This window comes from Suncus etruscus, chromosome 16, assembly GCF_024139225.1.
Source record: "Suncus etruscus isolate mSunEtr1 chromosome 16, mSunEtr1.pri.cur, whole genome shotgun sequence".
NCBI lineage: Eukaryota > Metazoa > Chordata > Mammalia > Eulipotyphla > Soricidae > Suncus > Suncus etruscus.
This window is the reverse complement of record NC_064863.1, coordinates 24512896-24531470: the sequence shown is the minus strand read 5'-3', so window position 1 is coordinate 24531470 and position 18575 is coordinate 24512896. Positions and strand designations below refer to the sequence as shown.

At 32.0% G+C, this 18575-nt stretch overlaps 1 non-coding gene across 1 annotated transcript; it reads left to right on the top strand.

Moving 5' to 3' along the window:
- The first annotated feature begins 6610 nt into the window (after positions 1–6610).
- On the top strand, positions 6611–6717 carry LOC126033074 (U6 spliceosomal RNA). Its single transcript, XR_007504230.1, has one exon. It is a non-coding gene; the product is annotated as a U6 spliceosomal RNA (small nuclear RNA).
- The last annotated feature ends 11858 nt before the right edge of the window (positions 6718–18575 follow it).

The window sequence follows — 18575 nt, the reverse complement described above, 5'->3', positions numbered from 1 at the left end:
CATTCATTTCTTATGACACTACTTTGGATGAAATTTTACTCAAACTGAGGACAAGGATGGTATTTTTTTTTTCTTATGCAGTGGAAAAGCCTTCAGTGTCAGTCATTGACACTACTTAAAGTGTGTCTTCTATTGACTGACAACTTTTAAGTGAATACTACTTTGCCCAAGGATTGACTGAGATTTCAGATTTCATAGTGAAGGATGCTATTTAGGAACTCCAGGGGGCTGTGATGTTCTTACTGTTTAACAAGTGTAAGAAAGAGATCCCACTATGCTGCTGTATAAAATCCCTGTTTCATCCCACTTAATCCCCTCCACCATTTCCCCTGTTAAGCCTTAGCTTCGTGGCCACTTTTGCTCTTTGAAGATTGTTTTTCTGCCCCCATCCATGTGAATCACTGCAGGCCAAATTCTGCTGTTGCAAGTACATGGCAGTCAAGGGGAGCTGCCAGTCTGTATCTAAAGGCTGAATTTAGCACTCTAGGTGGTGTCTGTTCTCTAACAAGTGTAAACAAACTCACAGGAAAAGTAGCTAAACTAGGTAAGTGTTTGGGAGTGATGCTTTATAAAGATTTTTTATGGCCTTACGGACCTAATTGTGAATTTTACTTTTATTTTATTTTCTGTGATTTTTTGTCTGCTGTGAGTTTTGTAAACAATAACATAGAGTATAAAAGTTTGTAAGGTTCTGGGAAAATGTCCCATCTCACAATAATATTTCTTAAAATCTTAATAATTAATAGAACTCAACTTAGTTTATACTAATTTTCTCTTTACATTGAGTTTCTCTTCTGTTTTAATAAACAATAATACTTTCTAAAAGATCATTTAAGAATTCTCAAAATTTATTTTATGACATACTAAAGATGAATCATAATATTAAAATTGATTATGTAGTTTGATAATTACAAAGGTAGGATTTCTAAATATATGTCAACCAGACAGCTAATGGAATTATCATAAAACAATCTTCATATATTCATTTTGATCACTAAAAGAAATGAACTGTTTTTATTAATTAATCAAATTGTTAAGCTGGAGAGACCATCCAATAGGTAGGGTAATTACTTCACATACAGCTAACCAGTATTTAATCCCTAGAACCCCATAGCTAACCAGTATAGAATCTCATGTGTTCCTGGAAATCCTGCCTAGATTCATCTTTTAGTACAGAACCAGGTGTTGCCCCAAATCAAATTTAATCAGGTTATAAAATTGATTTTATATAATTGTATTATCTCAATTTGGATATTGTAGAATACTGCAGTTAAGAAGGTTACTACAAATATGGCTTTTATAAAGTTTTTTCAATCAATAGTTTATTATTCTAATATCTTTAGTAATTCTAAAACAACACAACTTGATGAAAAAAGATATTTAAGTTTATTTTTAGTTTTAGTTTTTGGATACACACACTTGACTGTGTTTAAAGCCTAGTCTTAGCTCTGTTCTCAGGAATTAATTCTGGAAACATGAGGGAAACTATTTACAGTGCCTAAGCTTGAACTAGAGTTGGCTGCAAGAAAGACAAGTGCCTTAAACCATGAACTATCATGCAAGATCCTTCAGCAAATGAATTTAAGAAGGAATACAAACATTGTCTATATAAATATTTAAGTGAATAATAAATCCTTTCATACAGTGGATGTATATATGAGATCCAAACTTTTATGTTTATGTGTTATCTATTCATATCTATGAATATACAAATTTATGACTACAAAGGGTTTTGTATTATTTTTTGTATTTCAAGTTGTATTTGTATTATTGTTAAATCTATTACTAATATCTAACAGAAAACTTATGACCTTAAAAATAACTACCCAGTCCCCTGTCTTTAAGAGCTCAATATCTCTTCATTTTCTCAAATTTCAGAGACATTATAAAAGATAAAGTTTCTCTTTATCTTGTTCTAATGATATATTTAAAAAGTTACAACACAGTGTTAGAGCTTTCCAAGGATCATCAATCCTTTACCTAGCACCTCTTCTAGGCTATTCATTTCCATCTAGAAAACAAATTACTCAAAATCAGAATTTATTTTTTCCATAAACTTTGCATTCTGGAATCCACTTGGCAACAGTTTTAGACATTTTATATGATCTAGCTCAGATGAAACTTCTCATGCAAGAATTGGTTCAAAATTTAGCTCTTTTTAAAATCTGAAAGGAAAGAAGAAAGTCAAAATTAGTTAAGTAATAAGTAATGTTCTCATATTTACCCATGAAAAGTTCTGCAATACAAATAATACCACACTTTTACTATAATTATAAGGCAAATGGATTGGTATGCACAAAAAACAGACACACAGACACCTTTATCAATCATTCGTTAGATATAGTAGATAATATTCTTCCTTGGATGTTCATTGTCTTTCACACAACTTTGTTTAATATTGCTGCTCTTGTTAAAAAAATTTCTCCAGATTTATGTAAAATCGGTGGTAATCTGTGGAAATACCTTATTCTGATAATAGGTGTCTAATCATAACACACATTGTATCACAATATGAAGCACATACAAGAAAGTTATATGTAGGTTGTATAGTAAATATATACAGTTTGACAACAGATGGGGTGTATAAGGAAGACTTTTTTGTTTTTGTATTGGATAAGACATAGAATACTAAGTGAAAATGAGAGGTGAAATTTTTAGGTAGATATATTTTTTGCTATAAAAAAGTCTGTATCATATATTACCTATGAAGAAATAATTTGAATGCATTTTGAGAAAGGGAATGCCACAATTTTATATTATCCTTTTATGATTAATCTTCTTGAAGTTTTTTTGTTTTTGTTTTTGTTTTTGGGTCACACCTGGCAGCACTCAGGGGTTACTCCTGGCTCTATGCTCAGAAATCACTCCTGGCAGGCTCAGGAGCCTTGAAGATTTTAACAAAATTTTTGTTGGACTCATAGAGAAAGTTTAGCAGACAAAGAACTTACCTTACATGTACCTGACCTGTGTTTGATTTCCGGAAACACATGGGACCCACCCATCTCTCGGAATGAACCTTGAGTGCAAAGTCAGGCACAATGTCTGAGCAGATCCAGGTATACCTGCAAAGCAAAACTAAACAGTAAAACATGAATCAACCCAATTCCAGATTGACATGGAGTAATATAATTATCATGCCTATACACTATCTCTCCATTATCCACAAATTTGTAATATAGTTAATAATAAAGTTTCAGTAAAATGCATATATTTTATCAAAATAATATAACACTTTTATTAAAATATAAACATTATATGCCCCTTTCTAAGTAATGTGAAATAAACTGTATACATTGCTGATTATCATTATAATTACTAAAACATGTATATTATATAATTGGAACTATAATATGCTAACATTTTTTCTTTTTTCTTTTTTTTTTTTTTTTTGCTAACATATTTTCTTTACTTGCTATTGCCCATTATCAGATCCTATTAAAACTCAGGTCATCAAGATAAAAGAGAACTAAAAAGATTTTTCTTAGAATATTGATATACTGAAATTAATGATTCTAAAGAGGATGTTGGCATCCCTAGACACAAACAGATCAATGATCATGAATGTGAAATGTAAGCTATAGGATTTTGAATTGAACTGTGAAATAAGTGAAGTTTCACAGAAAGTGAAAAGAAAGAGTACATTTTAGAACTACATTTTTTCCTGCAGTTCCTCATTATCAAGTATGTGCTGACTCTCTTGCATTATACACTTTCTCTCAGAAAGAATTGAGATTCATTGCCTAAAGAAATGGCCAATATTTTTGACCTAACTGAAATTTTATGTAACTCAGCATTAAATAAAACATGTTCCTATGCTCATTTTTATAACATTATTGTCTGTAGACAACTTTGCCAGCCAACTTTCTATCTCTTATAGTTCAATTTGATATATTTTTGTAGACTTGTGGGGAAAACAGTAAAAATGAATAAAAATGTACTATTTATGTTATCATATGCTGTGAATTACAAAGAAAGAATGAAAAATGGAAGAACTAAAGGAAGGCAGGAAGATGGGAGGAAGGTAGGAAGGAAGGTATGAAGGAAGGAAGAAAAGAAGAAAGGAAGGAAACAAGAGAAAAAGGGGAAAAGGAAAATAAAGTTATTGTTATTAATAAATAGTCAGTTCACCAAATATAATTTAAAATAAAAGCACCCCTTCCAGAACATGATCTCAATAGAAATATTATTACAAAGACAACCAATAAAAAATTTTTGAATCAATGTGACTAGAAAACTGAAAATGAGAAATTTTGATATAGATATACATTAAAGGAAGATTATGTGAAGACATAAAATACCCTATGACTAGCAACATGTTGATCGTCCTCAGTCCCTCCAGAGGCAATGGAATGGCACTCACCCCATAGCCAAAAAAGATTCAAGTAGGAGGGCTGACCAATATCATGGTGAGCTCCCCCACCCCCAGAGGTACCAATGAATGGCATGCACCTTATGGCCTAGTAGGGCCCCAATGAGAACTCAGCATTCAGCAGGCATAACATCTGTTCTATTTATTATAGCACAACATTATAGCACAACAACTACACTGCAAAGGATACAATGGGAAAACAACATAGAACACCACCATGCATTGAGAATAAAGATGGTAGATTTGAAGACTCAACAAGCACATTAGATAAACCTTTATCCACCTTGGATAAATATTTTAGTGATGAAATATGGAGAAATTTCGAAGAACTCAAAGACACCATGGAAGAACTGAATGAACCACAAATATAATCGAGAGGATATGGAAGTAGAAATGAGAGAATTTTAAACTGAAATGACAGTACTCAAAAACTTGGTAAGGGAAAAGAAAATCTTATTGAAAAGCTTCACCAGCAGAGTAATATCTGCTGAGAACAGAAAGAGTGAGCTGGAAGATGAGTTGCACAACAATTCATATAAATAGTGTTGGAAAAGAGCCTTAAAAGAAATAATTAGATGATTGAAAAAACATCCTCAAAGAATGTGAACAAATAAAATAGAAGTCAGGGATAAACTCAATAGAAATAACATAAAATCATTGGAGTTCCAGAGGCACAGAAAGAAAATAACCATGAAGAATCAACAGTTAAATACATAATTGCAGTGAAACTCCCAGGGCAAAAGAATGCACGCAAAGAAATCCTGCATGCCCCCAAAAAGTACCAAAGTGTACCAACTAAAAATATCCAAATTAGAACGACTCAAGACACCTTCTAGAAACAATGATGAATACCACAGATAGGGATAGAATACTGAAGGCAGCAGATCAAAAAGGGAAATTACATACAAAGAAGCATTCTCAATCAAGACTTATAGCACATTTGTCACAAACAACTCTCAAGACACAAAGGCAGTAGTGGGATATAGAGATAAAACTCAATGAAATGCACTTCACCCAGTCAAAATTACATTCAGATTTGAAGGAAGGTTATACAGCTTCATGGATAAACAACAGCTCAGAAAGTTTACACACTCTAAACCAGCCTTAAAAAAAAAATGCTAAAGTATCTACTTTAAGGTTATACAGAGCAAACAAAAATACCAAACTCCTACAAAAAGATGAGAACTTATTCTGTGATAAGCATCTCTTTCAATATCAATGGACTAAATGCAGCAGTTAAGAGACACAGAGTAGCAAAATATATCAAAAAGTTGAATCCAAACTTTTGTTTTGCCAACGAGAAACATATCTGAAGTTTAAGAACAAACATTGACAAAAAGTCAAAGTTTGGAAAATAATTATTCAAGCAAACAAATCCCTTAAATATGCAGGGATAGATATATTAATGTCATATAGTAGAGACATTAGTCTTAAAATGTAATAAGAGACAGAGATGAAGACTTCTTAATAATCAAAGGATATGTATTTCAAGAAGAAATAACACTCATTAACATATATGCACCCAGTGATGGACCAGCAAAATATTAAAAATAATTGCTGATATATTTGAAGAAAGTCAACAATAGCAACACAATAATAGTGGGACACTTCAACATCAGCTTTTCACCCCTTGATAGGTCAAATCCAACAAGAATATAATAACTCTGAAGATATAAATGAAAGAGATGTTTTAGTACATATATGTAGGGCTCTCCATCCCCTAAAAACTAGATACACATTTTTCTCCAATATTCATGGTTCATTTTCCAAGATAGATGACATGATGTCCCATAAACATACCTCAATAAAATCAAGAGGATAAATATTGTACAATCTTCCTTCTCATATTAGTTCCAATGTAATTGGACGTAAGATACAAATATAAACAGAGGAAAAACAGTATCTAAAAAGTAAACAGCTTACAACTTAAAAACAAGTGAATCAGGGCCCAGAGAGATAGCACAGCGGCGTTTGCCTTGCAAGCAGCCAATCCAGGACCAAAGGTGGTTGGTTCGAATCCCGGTGTCCCATATGGTCCCCCGTGCCTGCCAGGAGCTATTTCTGAGCAGACAGCCAGAAGTAACCCCTGAGCACTGCCGGGTGTCGCCCAAAAACCAAAAAAAAAACAAAAACGAAAAACAAACAAACAAAAAAAAAAGTGAATCAGAGACAAAAGTCAAAGAAAAAAAATAAAATTATTCTGGAAACAAATGAGAATAAAGACAAGAATTATCAGAATTTGTGCTCACTTCGGCAGCACATATACTACAATTGGAATGATACAGAGAATATTAGCATGGCCCCTGTGCAAGGATGGCACGCAAATTTGTGAAGCTTTCCATATTAAAAAAAAAAAACGAATTATCAGAATTTGTTGGACATATCATAAGCTGTACTGAGAGGGAAATCTATAGCAATTAAGCACTAATCAAACGGAAGAAGAGGACAACATAAAAGACTGAATAACAAGCTTTGAAAATTGGAAAATGATCAACAAAATCAACTAAAATAGGCAGAAAGAAGGAAATAATAAATCTTAGAACAAAAATTAGAATTGAAAATCGAATGCAATTCAAAAGATAATTGAAATAAAGGAGGTTTTTTTTTAAAAAAATATATATTATTGATGTACCATTAGCAAGTTCACAAATAAAGTGGTTAAAAATGCTGTGTAGTCCATCCTTTCTGTATAAAACTGAAATTGATTTCCCAATGATACAGCAATTCAACTATTAGGCATATACCCTAGAAGCAATAAAACACAATACTAAAATGCCCTCTGTACTCCTATGTTTATCACATGGAGTATTTACAATAGCCAGATTCTGGAAACAACCCAGGTGTCTGATAACACGTCACCTGATAACAGGTGAGTGGCTAAAATATTTATTGATACATCTACATAATGAATTATTTGCCATTGTTAGGGAAAATTAAGTCATGATATTTGACTATACATGGATGGATATGGAGACTATTGTTCTGAAAGAAATAAGTCAAGGTAGAGGTCTAGATACATAATTGTTTCACTCATCTGTGGGATCTAAGAAAACTAAGATTCTATGGCAACAGAGATTTGGGCCAGAAGACCAGCCCATGAAATGAAGCTTACCACAAAGATTCGTGAGTGCTTATAAAGCAGAGCACAGACTGCAATGACAACTACTATGACAATGATAGTGAGAGTAGTAGAATTCCTATAATTAAGGCAGAGGGATCTGGGAGAAGGGAAATGAGGTACATTGGTGGCAGGAAATACTCACTGGTAACTTATTATATACACACTATGACTGAAATCCAACAACAAACATTTCTGTATCTTGGTGCTTAAATGAATTATTAAAGATAAAATAATAAAATAGGTTAGTATCTAAGATATAAAGATATTGATTTCACTGAGCAAGTAAAAACTATCTAACCCCATCCAAAATTGGGGAGAAGAAATAAACATTTTCTCAAAAAAAATACAGATGGCCAAAATTCACAACAGTATCATCTCACACCACAAAGAACAAACAACCAGTGTGTGTTCATATGCAGGAAGAAAGGACTCTCACTAATTGTGAGAATTCAAACTGGTCCAGTATGTTTGGAACAAAGTTTGGATAGACCTCAAAAAATAAGAAAAGAGTTGCCATACTATTTCCATAAAATAACAAGGAAGTGCAAAAACAAGACAAAATTAAGTGTTTAAATGTTTAAGTTTTCTACTTTATTTTCTATTTATTAACATATATATTTAACCTATTGTGATTATCTCATTTCTAGGATAAACTTCCTGTTTATTTTTCTATTCTTTGTGTAATTGTTTTACTTTCGAAGTCTTTCCCTTATCTGTACTCAGATCAATATTTTTCTTCAGCTGTATCCAATCAAATAATCAGATTATCAAAGTACATGGACCAGAACTGGATTTGGATAAAGTCATATGTGGATCTCACTAAATTATGGGCTATCAATCCAATTAGAAAACCATATTGACATGTTTTTAATTTTTATATAAAATTATAATGTACTTATATATAATCTTTTAACATCTTATCTAACATAAACAATATATATTATATTATAAAATACCTAAGCTCAATTTGAAAACTTGTCATACTTTACTTTTAATAGAAAATGAAAGAAAAATAAGCATCCGGATATTCAGAGCCACTCTAGATTTTTTTGTTAGTATTTTTGTTTGTTTGTTGGGATCACACTCGGTGTTACTCCTGGAACATAATAGATTACTGGAGTTGAATAACTCCCTTCTTAAGATCAGTTGAGCTGTAATGAAGTCTGATCTTTGGAAAAAAAAAAAAACAAAACCAGAAACCCTTGAAGTATGGACATGTTGAAAAAGAGATGAATGTTCATCTATAAATAAAACATTTATGCTTTCTCTCTCTGAGAATAACATTAAGATATTTTTTCAACTAACCTATGTTTATTAGTATAGCTCTTAGAGGTAAAATTTATGGACTAGGGCCAGAGTGATAGAATAGCAGTTAAGACTCCTAATTGGTATACAGTTTCTCAAAAAATAATAACAGCAATGCATTTGATAATTATAGTTTATATTAAGTAACAAGAATAATAGCAATTACTAGAAGAGGAAGAGAAGAAAAAAGAATATTTTATATGTTGTCATATTTCCACTATGTGAATCAATGCAGGTTTATTTGAAAGTTGGCCTTTTTTTTTTGTAAAGATAGACTGCACACTTTATATCCACCATTAAATGTGAAATAGAATAAACATGATACTTGATAGGCTAAAGAAAGACATAATATAAGTCACTCAATTCAGATATTTTAGCTAATGAAGCAATAAAATGACTGAAGACTATGCCCAACAATTGCTTATTCAAGGAAAAGAGAAAAGTGAATTCAGACAAATGGTCTCTGCTGATTTTCAAATTTACACAGGTGGAACTTATCTTCATATACTATAATTTACTTTCACTTTAAGAAAGATAAGTTAAAAAAAATAAAGAAAGATAAGTTAACCAAAGAAAAAAGCAAGGGCAGCAATCACACCCACACACACACACACACACACCAGAAAATAATGTGTAGAAATAAAAACTAAGAACAAGGGAAGCGCAGAGAAGTAATACAAAAAAGGCTCTTGCTTTTCAGGCATCTGACAAGGGTTAGTTCTCTGTCTAACCATCTAATATGATCTCCTGTGCCTAGCCAGGAATGATCCTTGAGGACAGAGCCAGGAGAAAGTGCTGGACACAGCAGGAGACAAGAAATGAGGATAACGACTCAAGTATAAAGCTACAAATATGCTTAAAATGATCCAACTATCTTAATCGTATCAACTTAAACCTTAATTCATTCTAAATGTAAAAACAAAAGATCGAAATTGTCAGGTAGATTAAACACCAAAGACTACTAATTGCAAAGGATGACAAATGCAGCTTAAATATGAATTCATTGCTGATTGAAAATAACAGAATAGTAAAAAATGTTTCACTTTAGCACTAATCACAAGAAAGCTGAAGTACCTATATTAATTTCATTCAGAACAGATTTAAGAATAAGGAAAATTGTCAGGGATAGTGTAACTTATTAGACAATGATAAAGGGCTTGAATCTTCAAGTAGGCATAACAATTCATAAAGTTCTGATTTGTAACAAGGGAATATAAATATGCATGAGGGGGAAACAGATAGAAATACCAGGAGAAATGGATGACCCCCTATTACAGTTGGGGAAATCAACTCCTGCTCTGCAGTAATGGAGATATCCAGCAGGCAGACAATGAAAAAGAATGTATTGTCGACAGTCAAATGGATGTAATTTGGATCTATTTATGACTTCACAGAAAAGCAAAACACATATTCCTCTAAGCATGCAGAATATTCACTCAGAACATATTATTTTATAAAAAAAAATCAGTTTCTATTAAAACTTTTTTATTGTTTGATTTTTTTTTTTGGCTACACCCGGTGATTTTCAGGGGGTTACTCCTGGTTATACCCTCAAAAATCGTTCCTAGCTTAGGGGAACCATATGGGACACAAGAATGAACCGAAGTCCGTCCTCTGTCTGCCTTGTGCAAGGCATAGCCCTACTGCAGTGCTAACACTCTGGCCCCATTTTTAAATGACATGATTGATTTGAATTATCCAACATATTAGGCATTTTTTCAACATTTGTTTCCACACATATCTTGTTTCTTATACTTAAGAACAATTGCTTTTAAGTTATTCATTGAAGTTTATATATGTAAAATGAAAATATATTTGGATATAATTGCAATCTGGAATATATTCAATTTTAAATTCTTTTAGCCATGCCTTACTTAGTTGTAGTTTTAAATGCCAATTATAATTGTTAAAGAGTTGTAAAGGAAACAAAGTAAAAGATTAAGATAAGGCCTTAAATTTCCAAACATAAATATTGATAGTTTGCATGGGGAGTCTACAATGCCATAACAGGTAACGGAAACTGAAATAATATTTCTGTGAGTGAAATTCACATTATATTTTTCTCAATTAATGTTCTTAATAAACATTTTAATCTCCACAAACATCAATTTATTCACTCTTAAAAGCAGATATTTAGGAATAAATATTTATTTTTTTGGTTCTTTCCTAAATAAGTTAGAACTCATAGTTTATTATTTGCCAAGGAATCTAGAAGGATTTATTCAGCTGCAGAATAAATAACCAATTCTCTTTATTTTTTACCATGTGAGCAGATTTTATTGGCTTCAAAGCAATACAGTTTTGAATGCATGGGGATTTTTCACATTTAAATTATTTTTAAGCAGCTAGAATATGGATTTTTTTCCAGTTTATGCTCAGGTTAATAATGTCAGAGCCAATGTTTGTCATTTTAATGGCTTTTAATTGTCCTTTGGTCAATATAAGCATATGTTAAATGCGACTTCCTTGCAATTTGTCCACATGAAGCTATCATAATTGGGACACTCAAATATGCACAGAAAAGCAAATAGCTAAATGTTATATGCTATTTTCTACTTGTACTTGTATTTTTGATTAAATGTCACAAATAACATAAATTACAGAGTTCTAAAAAATACTCTCATAAAGAAGATTAACTCTACATCTGCTCTTAGAGATAACAGGTAGAGATAATTGTTTTCTTTATATTTACTGATAGAGTTTAGAAAAAAAGAATGCTTTTATGAGACTTATAATTTCCAACAACTCACTGCTCATTCCATTTTAATTCAATGTTAAATATATAAGGAAAAATTCTGTAACTTCATGTAATTTTTCTATTTCCTCCATTAAGTAAAATTTAGTAAATATATTAGCCCAGTGAATAAGACAATATTCTGTAATGGATAACCATACTTTATTAAATTATTATAAGCCATCATTTTAATAATTTACCCTAAGATCTTCAGCAAATAAAATATCTCTTGATACCACATTTGAAACTAGTCTATCAAAAATATATGCATGTATATAGTATACAAAATACCTATATACATATATATGCATGTTTATAGGTATACTTATCAATGCAATATTTTATTTGCAATATACTAACATCGTAGCATTTATCACTTCAAAAACAGATTAATTTTTTAAAATTATGGCAGAAAAATATAAAGTATCATCACTACCTAATGTAGAGCCCATATTAAAATGTCTCCATTTTATCCCAACTATCTATTTATGTTGTATTACATCTTCAAAATTTAAAGAAAGACATTCATCTTGATTGAGAACTCTCTAGAAATTAATTCATCTATAATGCATTTCCAAAGAGCATTTTGGTATTTACAGCATTATATCTTTGAAATAATAAATTAATTACATAAAATTGTCACTGTGCAGTGTTAATCATTATTCCCTTTGCTTGGTTATCAAAGTGATGTCTTTATTTCTATTATAAGAAGAATAGAGCTTATTTGGATTTGTAACTGCTAGGTAATGTATTAAAGTGATTCTCTTTCGTCTTTGTTATGCCCTCTCTAATTTTTCTATATTTTAAATATAAAGAACTTTAAACATATAAACTAGAGAAGCAAATATATCTGCAATTGAGAGTAATTTAAAATAGTCCTCTGTAAAGTCTATTATTTACTTTTTTAAGACTTTGCTAAGATCCCCTTTATAAGTTTAAAATTTTAGTTTGAATCATTTTAGTATTCAACTTGTTTTAATTATGGCTCTCATTTAAGGTGCCTTCTCTTAATTTAGTTCTATTTGTTCATGTAAGCTGGTTGTACTTCAATTAGTCTGAAACCGGATAACATCTTTCATTTATTTATTTTAATTTCATCCGTAGATGATAGTTTCAAATCCTTCATATGAAAGTAGTAAGTTTGTGAAAATGAATATTGAATCAATTTCCCCATTAATAAAAAGAGGCTATCTGGTCATTTCTAATAGTTTCCTTGGTTTAGTTTTACATGGCTGCCATAACACAGACCAAGATTTTTAAACAAGAGATATATATTTTGCTCAATTTCTAAAGCTTTTAGTATGGTGTTGATGGCTTAGTTTCTCCTAAATCCTCTTTTGATCTACTAAGAAACTCTGTGTTTTAAACATTGCTTGTTCAAGTGCCTTTGTGCACAAATGATCTCTCATAACAATAATACTCATTTTGGATTAAGTCTCACACTAATGTTATAATTTTAACTTTATTACCTTTTTAGAACAATCTCCAATGTAGTAATGTACTCTTGAAACTTCAACATAGGTATTTGCAAGTATAATTGAGCTTGTAGTTTCTGGATCCCTCCAAAATAACAAATAAGCATTGATAATATCAATTATCAAAAATTTAAATTGATAAATAAATAAATGTTAAAAAATCTGTTTTATAGAATATCAACATATGTAGAAGCAATTGGTAGCAATTTGCTTTACCCATTCAACTTGCAATTAAGAACAAAGTCTATCATTATTATTAGTGGTTAATTTATGGTTGAACAAAATAGATTATAGAATTCTTACAAAAGAGGGAACCTGTAATAACTCATAAAGCAAATGCATATTTTTATTTTGATACATGATCAGTGAAATGAAAATTAATAAGTGCTGGTGCAATTATTTTCATTTAAGTAGAATAATCAGAATAGAAATAATTGGAAAGGTGACATTGAAGCAAAGAATTAGAGTAGATGATTAGGAAATGGTATGAACAGGATAGCAAGAAGATAGAGAATGAAAAAATAACCCGAACATAACCTCAAGCATGAGGGCACTAAGAGATTTCTGCAACAATAAACATCTTTAATTATACTTTTAACTTTTAATAAATTCATGTCTTAAGTAAAAAGATTAATTTAATTGAAACTTTAAAAGTGAGTAGGAGTGACAGTTTGGAAATAAATGGTTGCAATATAAAGTTAAAATTAGGAATAAAAATGACAAAGAGAATTTTCCAAGCCTGCAAATAGCTTAATAGGTTAAACTGCCTTCAAAGCAATGAGCTAAGAAAATTCCAGCATTTCTGCTTTAGGACAGATTCAGCCAGTAAAACACCTCCAAACACAGAGTGAGGCCTATTCCCTTGGACACTACCAGGGAAGTGAAAAAAAAATTGTTTTTCAAGCTACAAACAAATTGTAAACAATTCTGTCTCTACCTTTAAGATGTGTGGGAGGTTAGATGGCATCTGTGAGAATGAGAGGGAAAATTTGAAATTGGGGGTAGAAAATGAGTAATAGTGAGGGTTGTTATACATTGTATGACTATAGCTCTGTCATAAACAATTTTAACAGTGGAAAATATTATAGTATGAAAAAATTGATGTTACTGAAGTCATTATTTTGATCAGTTAATTTATCAAAATTTATCTCAACAGTGGGATGAATCTTACTAGCTGTTACCTATATATCCCACATATCTGACAGTTTTTCAATCCAAGGTATTGATTTAATAATTGAAGATTATTCACTTTATAGCTACTCTTTAACACAACTGAACATGTGTCTTTAAAAGAAAAGAACTAGTATATTTTAACCAATAGACATTTAAATAGTATCCCCAAAACAGGGGTTATTTAAAATAAAGCGGGGGGACTCATATAATGAACAAAAATAATTTTGGAAACTGAAGAGTATTTATCAATATTCCTTGAGCTTAAACTTGGTTAAATGTGGCAGAATCAGAGGAACGTGAAATGTGGCATTGTACGGAAAGGGTAGTTGGAAAAAAATTTCCTATAAAGCCCAAGTTAACAGTCCATGGGGAAAAAAAAGTGGAGTTTAACAGTTATGGAGGCAGTATTGTCCCCTTTAAGTACAACCTTGTAACTATTTCTGAAACCTCCCCAAGAGCTAGGATTATTAAGATCCTCCCCTTTTGTTGACTTCTTGAGAAGGTTTGTATGCTTCTGTCTCTTGTCTAGAGTTCTATAACAGAAGTAATTTTTGGATTGTGTGCGTGTTTACTTTTAATTGTTGTTTTTGTTGTTTGTTTTGGGGTTACACTCAGTGGCATGTTATGGTTCTGAGCTCAGGGATCACTCTTGTCTGAGGTTGGAAGGAGGGGGATCATATTGAGTGACAAGACTCAAAACCCTGGCTTGTATCATGCAAGGAAAGCATCCTGCCTCATTGTACTATTTTGGCACCAGCACAGTTAGTTTTTGGAAAAGAAAATGTTTAAAAGTTTGGAGCCACATCAGGCAGTGGTTAGGGATATTTCAGACATTGTCAGGAGTGAATCCTGGCAGTGCTCATGTAACCATATAAGGCTCCTTATATTGTGGTAGAATGTGGATGAAATAAATAACTTAAGAGTAAAATACACAGAAATTTGCAATTTTGACTTCTATGAAAGGCGCCTATTTTACGTCTAGGATGAAGAGATAGTATAAGGTACTTGTCTTCAGAGCAGCTAATCCAAATTCTATCTTCAGAATCCGTATAATCCCATAAATAATATCCTGGATAAATTATTAAATGCAGAGTCAAGAGGAACCCCTGGCCATTGCCTTCTGTGTCTTCTCCCCACCTCAACAACAATTAAATAAATTTTTTCTGTGTTCATAGAGATTTATCACATGAGTAAGAATTCAACACTGGGGCCGGGCGGTGGCGCTGGAGGTAAGGTGCCTGCCTCGCCTGCGCTAGCCTAGGACGGACCGCGGTTCGATCGCCCGGCGTCCCATATGGTCCCCCAAGAAGCCAGGAGCAACTTCTGAGCGCATAGCCAGGAGTAACCCCTGAGCGTCACAGGGTGTGGCCCAAAAACCAAAAAAAAAAAAAAAAGAATTCAACACTACAAAACTGTTATTAGTAAATGTGTTTTGGGGAAGGATAAAACTATTTAAACTCACAAAATATCCAGCTATAGAAATTTTAGATCATCTTTATCAGAATAATTTCTAGAATTTTTAACAAAAGTCACATAATAATAAATATTGTTTTTATTGGACTATTTCAAGAAATTCTCTCAACTTTATATTAAAATATCATTAAATTTAACTTAACCTGAACAAATGTTTATACGTAACCACCACTCACTGACTTTTTAAAGATTTAACCAAGTTAATATGGAAAACACATATGATAATAGAGATGGCAACTTTTCTTCATTCAAAAAATTAGTTATTTTATTTAAAGTTTTTTTATTAAAGTTAATAAAGATATAAACTAATATCTTCAAAGCAACTGCAAAATTGCTCCTCAGTAGAGTTCAGATTTAAAACCTTAAAGTGGACATTAGTGATAAAATAAAACTTTATTCTACTCTCATTTGGCAAAAAAGAAAATATTTGAGGGCCAGAGTAACAGTGTACCAGATAGGTTGCTTATATTGCATGTGGCTGTCATGGGTTGGCTCTCTGGCTTTCTATAGAGTCCCCCAACACCATAAGTAATGATTTCTGAGTACAGAACAGAAGTGATCCCTGAGCACCAGCTGATGTGTCTCCCAAAGTTAAATAAAAAAAATAAAAAAGTTTATTTGTAATTACTCTGATCATACTGACTTTTCTCTTGAGTATTAGATCATTCAGTAGGCCGGACATTTGAGGCATTGCATGCAATTTGTCATAATAATTTTGTACTATAATTAATTTAAGTGTTTGGTAAATTTTCATCTGCCATTGATGGGTTAAAGAAGTTGGGTGTGTAGAGGAATACAGAATCTCTCTGAAAAGATAAAGTTCTTCAGAGGCAGGCAGAGGAAAGATAAGAGAAGAATGGAAACTGAGAAGATAGGTGGATGAAATGTGCCCTGGAAAAGAGTGTTGTTGCACATTGACTCAAACTCAATCATGAACAACTTTTTGTAACTGTGGAAAAAGAAAACTATATTATAAACAATCTTGTAATCTTGTAAATGATGTAAATAAAGTAATTATTAAAAATTTAAAAATAAAATCCCTCTAATGCATTTAGTACACAGAGATATTTATTATATTAAAATTAGCTGTCGTTTATTATTTTACAAGAAGTTAGCTAAGACAAATATGGATAATATTATTATATAAAAATTAGCTGTCGTTTATTATTTTACAAGAAATTAGCTAAGACAAATATGGATAAGCAAGTTAAATAGAGTATTGTTTTGCTTTTTTACATCTGACAATGTCAATTCTAGTCAGAAAATTTAGTATAGAACCTCACGTTTATATTTTTATAATGAAATAGTGCCTTCTAAAATAGAATGCTCATAATGACAATTTACACTCTCACTCATTTGAATAAACCACAGTAGCCAGGTGGTCACTTTTAAGCTAGATTTTGATAAAGTAAAACTGCTTCATCAAAGCATAGCTCAACTATTTTTGCTTAAGTTTTTTCAAGGGATTAATAATTTAATGCTCTCACGAGTGTGGCATATCAATGGGTAACTCCCTGCCAATACAGCTAATATTTTTTGGTTCCTCTTTTTCTGGCTGTGAATAAACATAGATATTTGGCATTAGAAACTGAATCAATTATTCCAAGCATTCATTTCAAAGCAAGACAGTATTACAGAGTATGTGGAACTACCTGAAAACAATGTCTAATTAAACATTAAAACCCAATTAAAATAACATTAATGGTTAAAGGCAAAGGCTTTTATGAAAATGGATAATTGGAAGTGATAAAAGTCCTTGCAGACCATAGGTTGTTTTTTTTTTCTTTTAAGGACCTACAGTGGTTTAATTTTAATCATTAATTTGTGATCTTGAAAACACTAATTTTATTTTCTTTTTTTTTCTTTTTTTTTTAATTTATTTAAACACCTTAATTACATACATGATTGTGTTTGGGTTTCAGTCATGTAAAGAACACCACCCATCACCAGTGCAACATTCCCATCACCAATGTCCCAAGTCTCCCTTCGCCCCACCCGACCCCCGCCTGTACTCTAGACAGGCTCTCCATTTTCCTCATACATTCTCATTATTAGGACAGTTCAAAATGTAGTTCCCTAACTAAACTCATCACTCTTTGTGGTGAGCTTCCTGAGGTGAGCTGGAACTTCCAGCTCTTTTCTCTTTTGTGTCTGAAAATTATTATTACAAGGGTGTCTTTCATTTTTCTTAAAACCCATAGATGAGTGAGACCATTCTGCGTTTTTCTCTCTCTCTCTGACTTATTTCACTCAGCATAATAGATTCCATGTACATCCATGTATAGGAAAATTTCATGACTTCATCTCTCCTGACAGCTGCATAATATTCCATTGTGTATATGTACCACAGTTTCTTTAGCCATTCGTCTGTTGAAGGGCATCTTGGTTGTTTCCAGAGTCTTGCTATGGTAAATAGAGCTGCAATGAATATAGGTGTAAGGAAGGGGTTTTTGTATTGTATTTTTGTGTTCCTAGGGTATATTCCTAGGAGTGGTATAGCTGGATCGTATGGGAGCTCGATTTCCAGTTTTTGGAGGAATCTCCATATCGCTTTCCATAAAGGTTGAACTAGACAGCATTCCCACCAGCAGTGGATAAGAGTTCCTTTCTCTCCACATCCCCGCCAACACTGTTTATTCTCATTCTTTGTGATGTGTGCCATTCTCTGTGGTGTGAGTTGGTATCTCATCGTTGTTTTGATTTGCATCTCCCTGATGATTAGTGATGTGGAACATTTTTTCATGTGTCTTTTGGCCATGTGTATTTCTTCTTTGTCAAAGTGTCTGTTCATTTCTTCTCCCCATTTTTTGATGGGGTTAGATGTTTTTTTCTTGTAAAGTTCTGTCAGTGCCTTGTATATTTTGGAGATTAGCCCCTTATCTGATGGGTATTGGGTGAATAGTTTCTCCCACTCAGTGGGTGGCT